This window comes from Gasterosteus aculeatus, chromosome 12 (assembly GCF_964276395.1).
Source record: "Gasterosteus aculeatus chromosome 12, fGasAcu3.hap1.1, whole genome shotgun sequence".
Lineage (NCBI taxonomy): Eukaryota > Metazoa > Chordata > Actinopteri > Perciformes > Gasterosteidae > Gasterosteus > Gasterosteus aculeatus.
Window position 1 is genome coordinate 3706570 of NC_135700.1, and position 17488 is coordinate 3724057.

At 42.8% G+C, this 17488-nt stretch overlaps 1 protein-coding gene across 2 annotated transcripts in view; it reads left to right on the forward strand.

Annotated features, from left to right (window-relative positions):
* cdh8 (cadherin 8) overlaps window positions 1-17488 on the forward strand; it is an 82613-nt gene that overhangs the window by 14618 nt on the left and 50507 nt on the right. The window lies entirely within an intron of this gene.

Below are 17488 nucleotides of genomic sequence, written 5' to 3' on the forward strand. Positions count from 1 at the left end.
ATGCAAATGCACAATTGATATGGATCTTCTCCTCTCCGATGAACATTTTACACAGTAATTTGCCAAGCAAGTAATTACTTATTGATAGAATGATATTACACAGGAAATTGTTGTGTAAAATTGCAAACCTGTCTCATTCAAATGGCGGCAAAAATAATAATAATAATGAAATTAGAAATCATCAGTTAAATGGACAATGGAGTTCTGGAGGCTCGCGCTCATCAGAGTTTCTCTGGCTGCGACCAACCTGTGGTTGCACTCTGGGCCCTTGGCTTTGCATTTTAATTAATTTCGAACATTATCAAGGATACAAATTCACCGTCTCACACGACTGCACCACGCAATGTATTTGAGCTGCAGGAATATATCAGCAATTATCCATATGTATGCTGCGTTGTTGTGTTCTGCACCGATAAAGCTTTTCTTTTTTCTGTCATAAACATGGTAAAACTGAGCAGTTGGAGAACAAAACAAATTAATTTCTCAATATATATATATATATATATATATATATATATTTTCAGTTGTCACCAAAGTAACATATTCTTATTCTATTTAGTTCTATTTTTAGCGTGCATTCACAATGTTCAAAAGTCACTGTATTGAATTATTACCGGCTGGGTCCAAAACCTGTATAAATGCAGTATTGTTTAAAGTATATGTGTACGTTTACATATATATAAAGGCTGTCAAAATTAACACGTTGATTTATGCGATTAATGTGTCCGAGATTAAGTGGTAAACGGACCACTTTAAGCACTGCTAGGCTACTTCCATCTCAACTACCCCACGCGGCACCCAGTTTGAAGAAAACCACAGCCATGTCTCGAAGACACAAAAAGATAGTGGTTTGGAAAACGTCCTAGCTAAGCTAAGTTGGCACTTCAAACACAGCCGTCAAATGATGGAGAGTTGCACAGCAAAGTGCAAAAGGAAAACATAAAGTTCTACATTTTCCACCCAGTGGAATTTTGCCATGGGGATGATTTTTGTGGCAACTTTTGTGTTAACAATACATTTAAAGATCAAACAGTGTCTAAAATACACGCTTTCTAAAGTAATTATTCATTACTTGTCAGATTTAGTCTTTAAAAGAATACGATTAAAACTTTTAATCGTGATTAATCGCGATAAATGAATTTTAAAATGTGTTTATTTTTTATCAAGATATATATAAGGGCTGTCTCTTGAAAAATTAACTAACTAATCACACATTTTGAAATTCATTTATTGCGATTGATTTTATATATATATATATATAAAACTGTTTTAATAATGTATGTTTGTTACAGAAATATTAGAATAGAATAATATAATTCATAATTATCCATAACACACTATTTTTTACGACAATTTGTGTGTTTTGTTTTGCCACGTTGCAGCAAGCTATTCGGTTCTGAAAACGAGGATCACTAGAGATTGGCACCTGGAGGAAAAAAAAGGTGAAAAGAAGAGGAGAGAAAAAAGCCAATGTGCAACTGCATTTTCTTCCTCAGTAATCAAATCCCTCAAAAGGGGGTTCATATTTCTTCATCTCCCCAGGTCCACAGGACCTTTTAAACAAAGCAAGGCAACAAAAGAAGGCGCCATACAACACAATTATAATTCCAATATCGCCTTGTAAAGAAAATGTAAACAGATAGCCTGGCTGCAAAGCTGCCCCCATTTTCCCAGAAGACTGGTACTAAAGTAGAAAAGATGTAATACTGGATGAGGCTTTTTACCCCCTGTCCCTTTCTCACTCCAGAAATGGAAAATTGTGGCTGTCTGTGATGATACTGATGGAAAAAGGGAGACTCTGAGATTAATGGGAGAGAGAGGGGCAACAGAGGAGGGGTGGATTGTACCACAGGGCTTAATGCGTTTTGCCCAAGGAACTCTATTACGCGAGTATTGATACAAATTAATGGCTATGTTGGTGGAACCCCTCTCTCCTGTATACAGTGTGGCTGTGTGTATCGTCTCAGGCTTCATTTAGGAAACCGCCTGACTCTTACTGTGGACACAAAAGCTGCTCACACCTCCGCCAACATAAATGGGAGGAAATTGGTCGCACATTTTTGTATTCTTAGTGGCGTTCAACTTTCACATTGGCAAGCCTTGAATTCTACTGGAGATACTTTTTTTGGGGGGTCTTTTCATCCTTCCGTAGTTTTTCTTCTCTCTTGAATATTCTGTATGTTGTGTGCTGTCTTAGGGGTTGTGATTTGTTTCATGCTCAGATGTGTTTTATTCTTTTTCCTCTATTCTTTTCCCAGTTTATTCTCCAGTCATTGGTGGGCAGAGCAAAACAGCAGTACGCTGCTTATGATAATTCCCTGGCAGTGGTGGCAACTGTCCCAATAATGATTACTGGTGGTAGGAGCTACTTGGGCACACAGCTTTGGTGTCTGTGTGTGTATGTGTGTGCAGGCCAGAATGTTGTACTCAGTCACTGCAGTCATTGCTCTTAAAATCGTCCATCATTCATACGACGGCGAGAGTTGTAACAGCTCTATAAGGTCAAGAGTGTCGTTTGTAAAACAGTGCTGATGGATTTCATGCCGTTTCATGTAAAGCATTCTGTTATTGTTTAGCAATCTGGCGGTGACGACCCATGTCTGCTGTGGTTTTTGAGCCGTGTGGGCTGTGTGTGCGAGATCTTGTTCTGTGACCTTTAGCAATGCAGTACGAATGCAATCTGGCACTCACTTAGCCTGGAAAGAAGAAGAGGCTCCCCGAGCCGGTTAGTGGGATGGATGTGACATGGCCAGCGCGGCGGTTTCCCACCAAGTGCAAATCACAGCAAGAGAGAGAGAGAGAGAAAGAGGCACGGACTTGTGGTTGAGCATGTGTGCCTCATCCTTGTTGTGTGCGTGCGAGTGTGTGAGAGAGAATCACAGTCTGGGCCAAGAAGCACGAAGGCCCGGCAGGCCAGGAAAGCATGGAGGGGGGAGGGAGAGGAGGGGTTGGGTGGGTGACAGTTTAGTGTGAGAAGGGGAAATGGCATTGTGCTGCTAAAGCCACTCATCCGTCTGCTGTGACACCCAGCGTGCATGGAAGATGTCCCCGGGACTCGTCGAAGGCGGAGAGGAAGTGTGGTCGTGCAGAGAGTGGGCGGCGGAGTGGAAGTGTCATCATACCCCGTAAGTGTCACTCTTTCTCTGGTTGCCTGTCCGACCCACACGGACGCCGCTCGCCGAAAGCAGTTTTTTCAACCCTTTGTCCTCACAAATTTATCATTATCAGTTATGCATTTTTTCTATTTGAAAACTCATCGGACCTTGAAAAAAGGGGAGGGGTACTAGCGATACTAGTGATTGGAGAGCAGGGTCGTCTTTCAATCAGACGACTGGTGGATTTTTCTCGTCACCGTGACTACGGTGTGTGGATGCTGGTTACTGATGGGGGGGTGTCACTGTGTGTGGTGTCTCCTGCCATCAGGGCATGGGTGGGTGTAAATGAGGTAATGACCACATGTAGTGTTAAAGAGCTTCCAGTGGTCTGCAGACTGCAGGAGCACTATTCATGTACGGCCCTTTTACCATGCATCATATTTGTATAACTCAACAATACAAGTATCACATCATTTCTCAACATATTTTTTTTCTCATTATATGATGTTTGATTTATAGTGTTTTGGAAATAACGTTGATGGTGTTGATTTGGTGTGTTCGTATGCCACGTATTGATACTAAATCAATATCTTGAGCAGCGAACAATGAAAGAACTTGAGAGATGAGCAAAAGGAGGAAGGCTACCACAGTACACTTCTCTTTTCTCAGCTCATATGAGTCTTCAAACTCACCTTAGAGAAGGAGGGTTTTTAACATGAAATACACTCAGATATTTGGAGTTTCTTCAGTTTATTAAATACCTGCAGCGATTCCACCACAGTACAAACCAAAGGTACGCCTCATATATATATATATATATATATTATATTTTGGCTGTCACTAGATAAAAAAATGACCTAATTAATCGCACATTTAGAAATTCATTTATTGCGATTAATTGCGATTAAAAGTTGTTATTCTTTTAAAGACTAAATCTTACAAGTAATGAATATTTACTTCAATAACACAGAACGAGACGGTTTGCTTTCCGGATCCACGCACAAGACACAGAAGAGTTACTTCATTGATTATTTAAAATATCTTTTCTTTTCTCATGTATTTTAAAAACAACATGGAGGGGTACTTAATTTATTTAACTTCCGTGTCCCAATGTTCTCTGCATCCCAAAACAAACGAGCTTGAGCGGACACGCCGTTATGAATACGCTTCAGCTACTACTAAGTCTCTGGAGGAGATAATAAGAATCCCTGTGACCGCGTACGGCTGTGATGCCTTGAGTTCTCTATAGCTTTGAGAATCACAGAGTGTCTTTATTGTCGTGGCATTTAAATTGAGATGAATTTTTCTTCAATTCAAAGAAACGCCATATTGTATTACTTTGCTTCACATTAACCACATTGAGACAAGTGAAAGGTTTTGAACCCAGATTAGCTTTATGCTCCAATAGGTGTCTGATTATTTAACATTTTCACTCAAAGCAACAGTGCTGATGTAACGGAGTAAAAGGGAAGCGATGTGAAGAGTGAATGAGTCGCTGGGAGACAGAAAGCAATCCAACAAAACAATTCCATGAAGGCCATCCCGTCTATTGAAGGGACAAAATGAAGGGTGACTCTTTCTCTATTCTAAAACACTTTTGCTAATGAGATTTTTAGTATATTCATTCATTGGCAGGAGACACTCAAGAGAGAAAAGAGTGGGATGATGTGCAACAAAGGTCGAAAAATCCAACAAAGGAATAGAACTGGGCACATTCTGGTCATGTGGCATTTTAGTTAATAGGCTTGTGGGAAGTCACAGATGGAAGATACTTTTTGTGGAGAAGAAGTATCAAAAATACTTTTGCCGTTACACCCGAAAGCATTAGCAAATAACAGTAGAGTATGAATGGATATGGCAGAGTGACCTCGTACCTGATATATAAAGATACAAAGATAAGGTCATATACTCACAGAAAAGAAAGAGAAAACACTATCATAATAATCTTTTCTTTGAGATGAACACGTAGTGTTTGCACCAGGCTTCTCAGGGTCGGAGAGTAGAACGACGGCTCTACCAGAGCAACCACGGTGTAGCCATAGCAACCAGCTGATGCTCTTGAAACTGATTGTCTTTTGTTTTGATTACTTTGGAGCAAGTACCTACATCCTCAAATGTTGTAAGAAAAAACCCTAATATTCCCAATAATAAATACTTGTATAGGGGCAGCATGATGTACTTTCAAGCATCAATCGATGCAGAGTGGTCCCTTATTGGAGTATTGTTATTAATGCAATAAAGCTGGGGTGTTTATTCAGGGTAACATGGAAGAGTTTGCTACAAACAGTATCTTACCTAAATACCAAGCTCAATATTGCCTATTACTATTTTACGATACAAGTGGCTTGAACTGTCACCAAATCTGTCACTACATCAAGACAGCAACGTAAACAATGCAAAAAATGGTTCACACACATAGATACAATTGGAAATACTCAAGTAAAGTGCAAACATTCTAAGTAAATGTACTAAGTTACATGTGTGTTAATGATCACCAAGTGTTCTCCGGAGAATTCTCATGACATCCCCATCGCCTCGCGCTTCACTCCTGCTTTACCAGCACTGGCAATTAATGTCGTTATCTTCCGGTATCGAGGCTCTCCCAGTGAGTGACCGAGTTGGGAGACGAAGAAGACTGTTCGGGTGGGGGTGATCCAGAGTTGCTCTAATTTGAATGGCTCCAGCTTGCTAAGTGCGGTCACGGGGCCTCCGATGCACCGCCGAGGCCTTAATCAAAAGCCCCACACCGTGTGAGTGACAGCATCAAAGTGCATCTGCATACCAACTTTCTCATTTCTTCGCGATTAATGTGGGTGCGGGAATAGAAACGCACGCTGTGATGATTTCTTCCCCCCCTTTTTCCTCTCTCTCTCTCTACTCATCCCTCCCGTAAACAACATGAGCGCTTATCCCATTTGCCTGTTATGTTTGTGTAAATTATTCCCCAACCCTCAGGAGGCCTCAGAGGAGGAGAAGTGTGGGGGGGGGGGGGAATTAAAAAGAGGAGAGAGAAAGAGCTGAGAGTGGAAATGTGTAAAAAGACAGCGACATGAATGCTGCAGAGAGAAAGAGAGAGAGAGAGAGCTGTATTTTCACACCGTTACTGTCGGTGGAGCATTTTAGCAGCCTGAGTAACTACGGCGTGTGAAAAAGTGTTGTGCTGTCAAATGAAAACATCTTTCTGCAGTACGACGTGAGGACCCACAGCGACGGTCGGCTGGCCGAGAGTCTCAAAACACACCTTCAAGGATTTTCCCTGCTCGCCGACGTCACAATGGCTTGTGTCTGTGTGTTTTCGGACAGGCAGGAAGCCCAAATAACCCCCGCAAAACGATTACGTGTATGAGGCTTAAACTATCCCCCCCCACCCTCCTCATTAGCGGATTGGCTTCTCCGGTGCTGGAAAACTCTGCAATAAGCCACAATGATGAAAATTACTTTTCTGGCTTCTGTGTGGCGCCACTATGGAGCCCCGGAGTTTCTTTCAAATGTGTTTGAGACAAAAGGCAAAACGTTCCGTCTGAGGCACGCTATTCCAGTTTCGGATACAGTGCCAAACTTTTAGCGGGGCTTCATTCACCTCCTACCCACCCCTAGCCCCCATGGAACCATTTGTTAATGTTATGTGATTGGTGTGGTTTTGTTCCTGCGTCCTTTAGACCTTCCAGTCTCCTTCCCTCCTGATTTGTCTCAATGTGACTCCTCAGCTCCTCTGTTTAGCTCCGCTGTGATTAAATGCAAAGACCTGGAGTACACTGGCACATGCTCTCGGCATCACACCCAGTAAACAAACCCGATTCAATTTCTTTCACTGCCGACAGTGACGACCCTGCAGAGGGAGACGCCAACTCAAACATTTGTTTTTCCACCAGCTCTTAAGAGATTATTCCCCATCCTGTGACCTCCTTTTCTTTTTTCCTCCACCCATGCCCACAGCGCGGGTCAATAGGTTTGGCCACCCCATTTCTGTGTGTAAGCATTTTTTGCCAGCATCTGGAGCGACTAAATGGATATTGGAAGCTGTTGCCGCAGCCGAGAGAATGTTGGACAATGGTTGAGATTGATGAGTGTTTGGGCGCTTTCCCTGTGACCCCGCCGCATCTGGCAGGAACAAAGTCAGGCAGGTGTGACAGCCAGCATCCATCTACCAGTCAGCTGTAATAGGGAGGGGGCATTTCTACAGGGATACACACATGCTGGAGCCGGAGATTTCTACACACAGCGTGGATGTACTCCAGCATACACACTGTGTGTCTTTCCCGGAACGAGACGTTGTGCGATGCTGAAATGACTCGAGCTCTCACGTCTTATTATTGGAGACAAAAGACGCGTCGCTCCCCGCTAGTTGGCTCCGGACATGACATGCGTCGGAACATGTTCCGCTTCTTCGTCTGTTGGCTGAATATGTGACGGATAGCACGCCTGTTGCTGCTAATACATCCGGTGGGTTTAGTTGTGGGGGGAATGGACCAGCATGCAGCTGTTTTTTATATTAGAAAAAATACATAGTCATGCTAGCAACTAAAACGAGATATTGTTTATTAGACTGAATGGTATTAATGGTAAAGGTAATTGTAAGATTTACTTACATTCATTTGTTTCTTTCGCAGCATTAAGTCATTACAATAAAACTCACACATATACATCTGGTTAGTAATAATGCACTATTGTATTATCTCTCTTTTAAAATGATTTATTAAATTCAACAAACCAACTATTATCCCTCTTTACTTTTCATGTGTTTTTTTACCATAACTAAATATGACCTACAATTTGAAACTAATAACAATTAATGAAAAATGAATTAACATTCCAGCTTAACCACATAACATACTATACAGGTCCAAAAAGATGTGCAGGAAATATCGGCGTGAGAGCAGTGTGCTCAAGAAGGAGAATGGTGACATTTAAGGAGCCTGAATGCAGTCATGCAGGTTTCTCTTTGCAGTAAAAGCATCTCTCAGTTGGGTGGTCTATGCCACCATTGTTAGAGTGCCTTCCTGCGTCAAGCCCCAGGGTACCACCTCCACACATCCCCCCACCCCCCACCCCCACCACACACCAACGATGTCCCCTCCCCTCCGCTGGCATGGAAAATCCCCCGTGAGCCTCTTCTCTGATGTAAATCACAGGTAGGGGAAATGTGAGCCCGGCAGATGCACCGGCACTGTGCCGTGAAATCTCTGTTGACATTACCGACGGGCAATTCCAGAGAAAGACTCAGAGCGAGAGTGGGAGAGGGGGAAGAGAGTGATAAAGAGCGAAAGGGAGAGAGATGTGAGGAGACGCGAGCATTTCAGAGAGTCACTTTTGACTCTATTTTACTTTTTTTTTTCCCGGCTGTCTGGTGTTCGTCTCCAGGGCGGCAGACTCAGACGGACAGTCGGCATGTTTATTTTTCGGTCTGTTATTGATTGATAGAGAAACTACCCGTTTTTAACTGGTCTTGACAAAGGACCTTTTAATTCATCCGCAGGGTCTTACAACTTGCATACCCTCTAGGCCTAACCTGTTTTCTTCTTTCGGTAACCTTTTAACAGACAAAGATGGATTTTTCTCTGCTGGCTTTGTTATGAAGTGAAAAGAATTTGGAAATGAAGTGAAGGTAACAGGGCAATCAGCGAAATGGGGCAGAGCAGAAAAGGAAGGTCTAAATTACGCTTAGTAGATCTACTTCATCAAGTTTCCCACAAGGCCTTTGGTGTGATTCTGCTTGTTGCCTCTTGGTTTTGTGATCTTGGAGAGGTGCAGCGGGGTGTAAAAGCTGACCGATGGCTACGGGACCTGATTATGTAAGCGCGACGGGCCTTGGACGTTGCTCTAATGTGGCGGAGGAAAGGCCCCGCAGGCCTCTGCGCGTTGAACTTGGGGAAGGGACAGAAAGGAACGCGTCCATCGCTGTCCAACCCTTCAAAAAACAGCAGCGACGACTCCGCGTCCTCTTCCCCCTCTCGTCCACTGATTTCCCGCTCCTTTGTTCTCCCTCCTCCTCCCGCTCGGCGCTCCAGACGGAGTGTGGCACGAGTACAGTGGCACCGTGACACACAGCCGGGGAGAGCTTTGTGCTTGTGGCCGCCGTCCACTCCCAGGTGATCTGACATCTTAAAGCCGCGCTCTGCGCAATTGCACATTCGTTCAGACAAGCGTGTTGACGTTGCTGCCTAGCCAAAGGACCTCTCCTGCCCCCCCCCCCAACCCGCCTCCTCCACCCCTCCTACCAGTCGGAAGGCTGCTGCCAAGTGCTTCCGCGAAGAGGATGTCTTAATTGTTTCTGCCAGAGCCATCCCTCTTCTTCATTTTTCTCTCTTTCCTTCCTAATCCAAAGGATGGAGCTGTTATTTGCATGTCTAATGGTTCTTGATATTACAGCGCCTCTGGAAGAAGGGAGGGGCAGATGATTATTAATATAGCTAATGATGCCCTCATTTTCTTCGCTTTTTGTTCTCATAGGCAGGAGTGAACACCGCCTTCTAATACCTGCCTACATCAGAGCTGTAGCCTGTCGAGAGATATTGCATGTTCTTTTGAATGTGGGCAAAAAACCCACTGCAGACAAAGGATTGTTAAAAAAATCTGTCAAAATAATGCAGCCGGTGTTTTATCCTACATGATGAGATCAGAGCTGCTACTCTTAGATGTGTTACACAAACAGGTTGTGATCCCTGTTTGTTCGGCAGCGATTGGTCTCGACCCATAATTTGTTGGTGGATCTGACAGCCGTCCTTACATGACGGAGCAGCTTTTGGCATTCAATGCTACGAATGTTTCAGTCATCAAGCGGTTCAGTGCCCATTAACAATTGATGTATTACAGCTCCAAGATGCAGTGCTGTTCTCAGAAAGGGCCCTCAGTGGAGGCTTGCCATAAGACAAACAAAAGTGCTTAGCAAAAGCTGTCAGAGCCTATTTTCAAGTCCCCCATACAGGAAAGTTACTGGAAATCTTTTCGACGCCAGCAGTGCATGCCTTTTCCAGCTGTGGCAGTTGGAATTGAAACTGGCTATAATTTGCAAGGCTCCTCAGGTTGAGAACAATGACTTTGACAGCTCCAACAGGCACAGGGGAGCACATCTGCATTTTCACACAGGAAAAAGCCCTAAAGAAGGGCTCCGGCACTTCTTTTCTTCCAATTATGGAAATATTTGCATGTCTATATATACAACATACAAAACTCCTCCTGAAACCTGCTGATTGCAGGACAAAAGAGAATCAGAATGAATACTTTTTCTTCACTGTCCCCACTGCGAATGACTGGTCCAGTGTTTACCCCGTCTCACGTCCAATGCTAGCTGGGAGTGACTCGTGTTTGGCACGGACAGTTTTCAAAGGTGTAAAGTACTTTATTTTTTCCCCTTCTACCTTAAGTAAATTTTAAAAATCCCCCCTGTTCTTACTAATATGTTGTGTAACCTTTTCGGATATACCCTACTTGCTTTGACTCCCTTTCTACTTTTCTATTTTTCTCCTAAACATGAGCTACAACGCCTTCCATCATGACACTCACAACTTGCATGGGTTGGTTGTGACATTCAACAGCATCACAGGATCGCATGACAGATGAGCTTGTGATACTTTCAGATCTACATCCCCCATCATTTACTCTGTGGAAAACAATAAATTAAAAAAAAAAATCCTGTGAAAGAGTGAAAGGGAAGGAGGCGGGCGGGGGGGGCGGGCGGGTAAAATGTTGAAATGTGAATTACATACCCGAGCGGCACCATCTGGACCGAGAAAACACACATCATATTGGAGAGCCGGCACATTGAATTAGACTTGCTACGGGATCCATCTGCACCTCGTGAAATCAATCTCCTTCCTTGATTTGATTAGGTCAGCCACGCCGAAGAAAGAGAAAACTGTTGTGCTCCTTAATTATGCTTGTTTTGCTTTGCACCCCTCCACACCCACTCGCCTGCTTGCTGTGTATACCGATGAGTTCTGTGCCCACAGGTAGGGTAATGACAGTAGTCAAGGTAAACGCCACAGAAATCTGCCTCTATTTAACACTCAGCGTGTGCGTCGCAGCCCGGCTCATTTACACCTTTTTCACACCTCTGCCTCATTATTGTTTTGAACATTTCTTTCTCTCTTAAATGTTTATTTGTTTTTGTCTACATAGCTGATCGCCAGGTCCGAACAGCACAAAAGGCTTTTCCGGAGGTCCTGCTTGTTCTTTACCTGGGTGCCTGAGCTCGACGGTCACATTGGGCACAAGCCAATGAACAGACTGCGATGCCCTCTTGTTTTAAAAACAGGCTGTAATAAGCAGGCAGTAAAAATCTATACCGAACATTGCTTTCATATGCAATAGGTCACTCTGGAAGTGAAAGCTACTGTAGCAGAGAGCCTGGCTGCATTATGTAGAATTGTTTTCATTTTCCTCCCCCATTCTCTCTCACCGGGGTGATACTGTACCCTGCTATGATTAAAATGCATCCTCCCATGCATCTGTACTCACAAACAAAAGGCTTTTCACGGGTGGCTAAATCTAATTGTGTTGCCCCCTTGTACTAAAGGTAGCTGCTTTGACTTTGACTTATTCTCCAGAAGCAATAACGCGCTGGCGGCAGTGAATGCAACACGTGTGCCATTGCTCAAAGTGCATGGATGGACAGAGAACACATTAGCCCTGATTGACCTTGGTAGATACGGTCACATGTTTTTGTTGGTTTCATTAATCCATGAATGTCTGAGAGGAAATTGAAACTGAATGCAAATAGGAGACAAAAGCTTTGTGTTGATTCAATCCTCTGTTGCTGTGTGGAGAAGGTGTAACACGGGGAGTCTCTCCACTGATTGTAATTACTGTACCTTTTTCTGAGTGGAGATGGCTTCAATTACAAACCGTCACCTCTCCTTGTATGTCGGTCATGACACCATCTCCTTCTCATTGTCTAAATGAACAATGAGTGTTTTCAGTGATAATGAATGAACAGGGAAACAGGCAAGGTACCCTTTTTGACCTACATGAATAGCGTGTTTGACCTCGCAGTAGAGCATTATCGATCATTGTTCTATTGCCCATGAATCCACTGGCCAACAACAAGCCAACAATGGAGCAACAACTGATAGAGTCAACCTCTCTGAGTCATGAGAAACATCTTTATTTGTATAACAAAAGCAAATGTATGGATCTTTTAAGATATTACAGCATTCACACAATTAGGCATTCTTTATTACAAAAAAATTGGTGGCTATATGTTTTACGTTACTCTTTTTCCCAATGAAACTATTTATTTGCGATGTTTCAGCACCACGTTGTTTCTCTCTATGGTTTGGCTCCAGTGAAGTCCACCATGGCTCAAACCAAAAGGGAACCTTTCTGTCCAATTTGATAAAACACAGCTTGCCACTAGACATACTGGAAGGAAAATGTTCCCAAGAATAGATAAGTGTATCATATATCATGCATGCACCATCTGTTCAGTACATTCAAAATGTTATTGCAATATTTAGAATTACAGATTATTCATGTAGGTGTAATTAACACGGGTCGACAATCCCAAAAATGGGAGGAAGCAACAATTAATTTCCAGACATTTTTGAGCAGAATCTATCAGCAGTAACTATTAGGCTAATGTTGCCTGAGGGCGTACAGATGGAAGAGAAAGGTGGCTCTAACCAGTTTTGGCCATGAATTACCCTCCGTTGATCCCTCACTGCAATAGTACGCCCTCTTGAATAAATTTGTTGGACTTGTTTCGGGAGTTTGGGTCAAATCCACCAAATGAGGAGATCTGGGTCATTAAAAGGGACTGAACTGAATACTAAAAAAGGTTGACATCTGGCTGTTACAACAGGTGCTGCGTAAACTAGTCCACGTGGCATTGAGGCATACCGTGCATTGTACATAACGACATGCAAGCTACTACATACTTAATGGATAAGATTACATTTTCCAGTGTGATCACCAGGTGTGTTCACGCAACCTCAGTTTAACAAATCTCTCGTATTCACGGCATCAGGGCTTGCCCAAACACACAGTGCTGCATTATACACCATATTTTCATGCTGCTCCACACTTTTGTCACTTTGCATCTGTTGAAACATTAAATCACATCCTGTGCTTCTACATGGTGGTGGAAAGTAACTCAAGTACTGCACTTCTGTACACATTGGATAATTTGTATCATGTTTGAGTATTTCCATTGTCTGTTATTTTTAGCAACTGCTCCACAGCAATTCGGATGGAAATATTGTCAATTTTACCACACAACATTTATCTGACAGCTCCTGGCTGAAGCTGTTCATAGATATAGTATAAGGCACCGTAATTCAAATGTCTTACCAAAATGAATTTCTTTATGATCAACATAACTGCGAAACCAGAAGCTAAAGAGCGAGAAACTGTGTAGGTAGTTAGTTATTTTAACTAAATGTTGCCTTATTCACCAAGTACATTTCTCCTGTGGACTGTTTCATTTGAGTAAGCGATAACAGGCCAAAAGTCCAGAAAAATGTGAATTTTTGATAGAAACAAACAACATGATCTCACAACCCCCTTAGATATATATATATATAGAGAGAGAGTCTCAGAAGGATCCCCTCAGAAGGGACTACCTAACTGTTACATTAAAAAAGTCACAGCTACAAAGCTAGAAATTAATGTTATTTTCTCCAATTAAATTCAGCAAAAATATTGACAGACCCCGAACAAGGAGGACGACCAAAAGTAATATTTGGATGAGGCATTCAGACGTATCGGGTGCAGTGTTCTTCAGCTGACAAGCAGCTTCACAGCGACAGCATCTCCTCCCCCTCACTACCAGTTACGTCTCCCATGCCTCCCATACATTCCCACTGCCACATGCATAGGAGGGAACACTTCTCCCATCTACAATCTGCCTTCACAAGGAAAAAATTCATTGTTTCCCTCTGTAGGGCTAAAATGAAGTATGTAAAGCCCAGGCAGGGCTGGGGGGTTGAGAGGTGGTTGTAAGCTCATCCTCATTAGGACTGGTGATTGTTCAAGTGATTTTCTCGTAAAAAGCTCCTCTTCAGCGGCGACGGGCACATCTTCCGCTGACAGGATAAGCAGGCCCATGCAGCTCCTGATTGGGAGCTGTGGTTGACAAATGGAGCTGTGCATGTATGTGTAGGAATCAGAGAACTAGGACTACTCTAACGTACTGTCACTGGTTAATTTCTTCAGTCAACCAAGGCTTTCTTCATCACTTAGAGCAGTGGTTGCCAACCTTTTTTGTCGCAGACTCTCTGTTCGCTGGTGGGCGAAACTGCCGTTCACGGTAAGAGGACAATTGTAAAGGTGAAGAAAAACGCTTGGTGACGCTTGGGAAATATGTCAAGAGGGACGAGCGCACATAATTAGGGGAGAATCCGGTCAATAGTGCAACATGTTCCATCTGGTGGAATTCTGCCTTATTAAATAACAGTATACGCTAAAATACACGCGTTCTAAAGCGATTAATCATTACTTGTAAGATTTAGTCTTTAGAATAAAAACGCACATTCCAACAACATTGTAACAACAAAAACAACATTCATTAACTGCGATTAATCACAATTAATGCATTTCAAAATGTGCGATTAATTAGTTAATTATCTTTAATCTACTGACGGCCCTTTATGCAATATATTTACATCCATACAGTGAAGCAATCCTACTCTGTGTTTTGGTTAAAAACAGATAGACACTTTACGGCTGGGCTGCATTCCTTATAGCCGTTTTCTGCTAACGGCTCTATTGCCACTGTTTCTACGGGGCAATGATCTATGTTTCCCAACAACCTGTGTCCGGTATGCACTGCTGGTGTTTTTTGGCGGCAGACTGCATCGTAGCACACACTCATCAGTTTGCTTCTTGTTTCCTGAATGCCACAGTCAATGTCACTAGATCTTGTTGCTATTTTTAGTTACCGAGGCAACTCAGTTAATGACAGGGACCTTTGACAGAACCCCAACCTCCTTCGGTAATTGTACCGTTTGATGACCGTTTGTGCACTCCAATGCGAAGGCTGTCGACAAAGTGGGCGACCGAGGCCTTTAAAGGAGACGTCAGCTGAGAATTGCAGGTGGTTCATGCCGGCTCGGCTTAACTTTCAGAGAGTGCAGTGTTTGAAGAACAGATGGCAGTTTTTTGAGAAGTGATGATTGATTGCATAACCTCTTTCATTTTTCTCTAAATAAATCTAAGATCGTGCTGTTTTTGATGTAGTGGACACCGTCATCCATTTGACTTGGCGTTTGCTCCTTAGACAGCTGAACAAAATGGTAACTCAATTAAAATGTTGAATGTTGACGAATTGCTCCCCTATAATAAAAAAATCAAAGAAATAGTTCCATTGTGTTGTGGATATGCGTTGGTTTTGTTTTCACGTTGCTACATGGCCCATTGGGAGAAAACTGCTGAATGTTAATACATTCCAGGCCAAACCAGCCGATGTGAGAAGAATTTTCAGTTTTCAGTTTCTAATGTCGGTTGAGTGCCGTGCGGTATATCTACCCCAGTCCTTCATCCATTGGTTGCCTGATCGTTGTTTCAACCAACCTGCCTATAGATTCAGTACCGTGGCGGCGTGCTTATAACTGAGGAGGCAAGTGTCAGCATCCTCAAATTCTGCACTACGAAAAACTACGAAAATTATAGCTGGCGTCCTCCACGTGATCACATAAAAGGCCTCACCATCTCAAGGACTCCCCTCAAGGAATTTCAATTTAACTACATGTTTTTCTTTGTTTGCTTGGATTTTGAATCTTTCATTCACATTACGTATTGTGTGTTTTATTAATTTGTTCAATTACTTTTGCAACACAATAGTTTGGCTATTGAATATTTCTTTTTCATGGGATTCATCTCCTCTGTGCAAATCTTTTAAAACTAGTTGTCAAAAATAAAAATAATAATAATAATAAAAGAAAATCATACAAACATTTGTATATATTGAACCATCAATTGCATTAATCCCAAAATTGATTATGCATAGTATCCCACTAAAACAGAAAGCACACACGATTCAATCAGGAACAAACAACTAAATGTCTAAATTAATTGTCCTTCCTCTATGGGGGACGTCACATTATTATTGTGAAGTGAAGAAAGGGTGTCTTAATTGTTAAGGACATAATGAACTGAAGCTAAAAATATTCATGCCAAAAACAAAACTGACGTTGAAATAGCCGATTTTATTCCTAACGAGGTAACAGTCCAGCTATACATCGTGAACAAAGTCAAACATAGGATAAAAAAACAATGACAGACCATCATTAATTTGAGCTCTTTTAAAGGGTTTCTCAGTGTGCAGGATGTTGCGAGGCATTTGTGTTAATGAGCTACATCATTCATGTGAAATGATGGCACAATTAGGAAAACAAAAGTGCAAGGTGTGACAATTTAAGTGAATGTGCTTTGTCAGTGTCTACAAACAACACCTCCGAGACAGTATATGCATAAAAGCCGCCTTATAAAAACATTGCAGGGGGAAGGGGGGGTTTAGAGGTCGGGATTTTCACCGGCGGATTTTTACCTCGCTGTTTTGCACCCTAACCGCTCTCCCACGGGATCCTCTGTTGAAACGCTGTGGCAGGAAATGAAATTAAAGCTGCTGAATACAGATCTTTTTGCTTGCGTGCCTGTGTGCGGAGTTGTGCATGCGCGGCGCGCGCTACCAGCTTTGTGTGCTTTTTGAGCGGCATGCATATTAACGAAAAACTACAAACTGTAAAGGAGAAGGCCGCCAGGCGCGTCCCAACAGCACTGCAGCACTGCTGGATTTGTAAATGGTGCACTCGCTTCCCCTCTCCTCTGCTCTGAAAGTCACTCATCTTGGGGATCAGGGGGATTACTTGAAAGGTGACTTACGGGGGAAAGAAGGGCTCTTGATGTTTATGTGAATTAGAGCAAAGTTACTCGCCTCCCTCAGGTCGAAGCCCTGCATGCTATTTCCCTTTCTTTCTCTGACCTTCCACCCAGCACCGTTGTATCTTCTGCACTTCTGATTTACCTTTTGTAAACTACAGCCGTTTTTCTTCAGTGCACAGATGTTTCCAGCGCCTTACGTAGCATTGTCAGACTCATTAGTTATACTCAGCCCGTGCAGCGAGCGGGAGCCATCCACTCAGCCTAGCACGTAATGCCGCTTTAGTGAACTAATGAAACTGTAATTACAAAAGTAATGAGGAACAGGCAGTATTGTCCAGTAACTTTGGGTCTAGCTATTGGCGAGGATGAATGATTGTGAGCAGAGTTTCCCTCTTTAATCTTTTATGGATTCTGATACTCTTCTGTATTATGGAATGCACATTCAAAGCGCTTCTTGCTTCTTCGTTCTCGGGATTTCATACTGCAGGGAGCAATATCCCCCTGCAATGTGTTTGTATGATGTATTTGCAATGTATAATGAGGAACCATGTAGGCTAAGGTCCTTTTCTCGAGCC